Source organism: Humulus lupulus, chromosome 6, assembly GCF_963169125.1.
Source record: "Humulus lupulus chromosome 6, drHumLupu1.1, whole genome shotgun sequence".
Taxonomy (NCBI): Eukaryota; Viridiplantae; Streptophyta; class Magnoliopsida; order Rosales; family Cannabaceae; genus Humulus; species Humulus lupulus.
In genome coordinates, this window is record NC_084798.1 from 118,967,113 (window position 1) to 118,970,966 (window position 3,854).

General features: G+C 30.7%; 1 long non-coding RNA gene across 1 annotated transcript; it reads right to left on the reverse strand.

The window, feature by feature from the left end:
• Positions 1-377: 377 nt before the first annotated feature.
• On the reverse strand, positions 378-3,488 carry LOC133784172 (uncharacterized). Its single transcript, XR_009871178.1, has 3 exons — positions 3,373-3,488; positions 1,263-1,303; positions 378-675 (listed from the first exon to the last, which is right to left on the reverse strand). It is a non-coding gene; the product is annotated as an uncharacterized LOC133784172 (long non-coding RNA).
• Between the last annotated feature and the right edge of the window lie 366 nt (positions 3,489-3,854).

A 3,854-nucleotide genomic window follows, 5' to 3' on the forward strand; every position in this document is an offset into this window, starting at 1 on the left:
AATTCAAAGTAAGCTGAAAAAGTGCAATTACGTGTATAATATTTCAGCGTATGCCGATATATCACAGCTTTAGGGGTGATATATCGCCACACGGGCAATACGAAAACACGTGAACTTCGCACAAACGCATCGACGAACACTCGGGGCATAAGCGCAAGCGATATATCGCCTACTATGGGAGATATATTGGCCCTAGGGCAAATCTTTCAAACATTTTTGAAACCGAGCTCATTTTATTCCTTAACCTCATAGCAAGCCTCTGAACGTTTTGACCGAGTCTTAAGCCTCTGCTGAAGTGAATATTCGAATGTTTTTCAAACAATGGGATCCCTGTAAAACGCCCTAAACTAGTGCTCAATAAAACATTCACATATTCATTGGTTCATAAAAGAAAACTACTTATTATAAAGGTCTCAGTGGGGACTTGCTTAAAACAATGCAAGTTGGGCCCGATAGTTTTAAATAGAAAATATAAGTTTTTATGCAAAGTTAAAAAAACAGTCCAATAATTTAAGTCCCATTGATAAGTTTAAAAAGTCTCATAAAACATAACATTATTAAAATGGCATCTTTAAGTGATCGTTTTTCCGTCCATAGGATGCCCCACGCCATACACCCCATGACGATAGAACTCCTCACATCACCACGCGTGCCACAGGAAAACCTATTTGCTACCTAGAAGGGAAAGTAAGGGGGGTGAGCTAAAAGCCCAGTAAGGAAGTACAAACAACAAGCAAGTAAGATACAACAATTTACAAACACTATCGTTCATCTTTATACATCATAGCATCATCGTAAAATTGGCATCAATATCATAAACGTAAACATATTACCACCATCATATCATAAATATCATAACATCATAACAGAATCATAAACATCACCAAACATCATAACATAATCATAACCATAACCAGACATCATAACACATTCAAACACAATTCCTTGTGAACATGGCCCGCTAACTTGTCCATGCCACCCTTTGAGGTAAACTAGAGTCTCTGGTCCTTGAATAACCTCGGCGTGTCCGCCCATGGAGTTACGTCTTCATATCCTTAGTAACTCGGGTTACGTCTTCTTTATCCTTAGCAACCCATTTTGATGTGTCGCGTTCATCACGCTAACATCCAATCATATCATACCACATTCATACAAGCCAACATATCATCACATTATAGCATTCATAATTCATAACATTTCATTAACACAACAGTCTTACCATTCATAATATAACATTCATAAATTCTATCGAACTTCCTTACCTCAGGTCCAAGCTAAGTAAATTCACAACCTCTCAACGAGCCTATACCATAATCAAAACGACATTTATTAGCTTCATAAAATTACTATTTTTCCCTTTCATACAACTCATGTGTGCATGGGTCATGCACACATAATAAGAGTTACACACAACATGCAAATATACTTAATTACACATAAGGCCATAAAAGAATAATGCTCATTTTACCTACTTTGCATGCATAATCTTTCTATAAAAACCACATGGTTGAATAATGGACATAATTTTGGACGTAAAAGTGAATTTGCATGTAGCATGCATACGTGGGAACGTTGCGTACTTGTGGCGTTTAAAAATGATAATTCTATACATCTTACTTCTATCATTTAAAAAAACTTAATAGACTTGTAACATACTTTGCATACCATTATTTATTTTCTTAAAATTTCTAGGTTGATTAAATCCCTCAAAACATTATTTTTAGTTTATAAAATAATTTTATTTAGCTGTAAAAAATATGTGATAAATCCATTTATTAATTTCAAATTACAAAGAAATAACCAAAGCTTGGAATTTATTTAAAATACCTAGGATTACCATGTCTCCTTAGAAAAATCAATTTTAATATTGGTTAATTGTGTTACATAAATAATGTGAGAAAAATATATTTTAAGTGTGGAAAAAATATATATATTTTATTTGAATTATTTTAAGGCTTAGTTTTTATGTAACATAAATTCATAAGTGACAATTAAATAAACATTTTAAACCTTTTAAACTAAACTTTCAGCCACCATTTAATTTCTTTAAAAATCACAAATAAATTGAATTCAATATTTTTCTTAATCAAAATAAAGAAAAATCACAACTATCAAAATATACATTCATACCATATTAAAAAAAACAATTTTTAATATTACCATAATTTAGGGTATTAATTTATTTCAAAATACTAATTAAATTCATCTTATTAAAACACACTTCACATTTTTTACAAAAATTCCAGCAATCACTTTTATTATTAAAAATCACCATATTGAATTTAAAACCTCATATTTTTCTAAAAAATATAATAAAAATTCTATAGGTATTTATTTGAGTAAAATATCACTTATTGTGACTTAAAATACCATTTTGAATTTCATAAAATCAAAATAGCATTAAGGACATTACTTATGTATGCAAATCACTTTTTCACCAAACTTTTTACCCAATTATTCACAAAATCAGCAAGCATAATTACTCATGAAATTCATCTTTTATCTCATGGCTTTCAAAAATTTCACGTAAAATCATACATGTCCAATAAACACAATAACTCACAAATCCTATCATGCTTTTATTATACAAATAATTCTAAGAATATCACTAACACATATTCTTATGCAACCTTATAAAACCTTGTTCTATTCCAATGAATTCATACATCCAATCCAACAAAACAATAATAACAACATGCATAAATACATAAACACCATTATTCAAATATGCCATTACATTAAACCTAACATGTTTCTATCATTTTTCATGCATTCTATAATTTATTTCTTCACAATATCATATGCATCCTGTCAAAGTTTCATGGATCCAATTATCAAGATTCCCAATTATCATTATACCAAAATTACATAAGTCCTAAAACATGGATCTAATATATTGAAAGTCACAAAACATAAAACAAAATATAAAGGTGATCCTTAGATATGCCTAGGTCGAAATCTCCATTTATGCATTCATAAATTATCACTAATCATTATACATAGAAAAATCAACACCAAAACCCTTATATACATTGAACCATAATACCCTTCATGCAAGATCAAAATAACACATTATCAACAAGATAACAAGCACACAAAGTAACCTATTTTCCTACACAAAACACAAATCCCCTTTTACCATAGTCCCTCTAATAATTTTACTCATCAAATCCAATAACCACAAAATTTAGGGAGGGATTTCAATACATCTCTTGATAGAAATCAAGAATCCAATCTAGAAGCACCTCCTTGCTCAAACCCTAGGGGTTGTATTTTTTAATATCAAGATGGAGAAGAAGATGAACAAAAGTTAGAGACAACCCAATCAAAATACTAGATTTAACATAAGGAAAAACAAACCAAAAACCTTACCCTAGCTTGAACCCTTCTTCTTCTTCCTTTCTTCTTCTTCTCCTTCTCTCTAGAAATAGCAGCCCCCTTCTCTCTAGCACGCCACTCCCTCTCTCTCAATCTTCTCTCTAAGTCACGGCCAAATGGCCTTTTTTTCCTTCATGACCCCTTTTAACTCTTATTTTCCTCATAAAGCCTCACCAAATTAGATGGTAATTTCCCTAATTCACTCATCTAATTAAGCCTAAAATCCTTTATAATAAAGAGTGATTTAATTGAATTAAAATTATCAAATTTTTCCTTACCCAATATGTGCTAAAATTTCCCAAAATCATGTCTTAATTGATTGAAAAAATATAAAGGAAATAAAACATTTCCTTTTCCTACCCAAACCGTCCATCACTTCCCATTTCCTCTTTTATTTTATTTTATTTAATTTAAATTACTCAATTATATCAAATAAATGGAAATTATAAAATGTGTAGAAAATCCACGCATGTGCA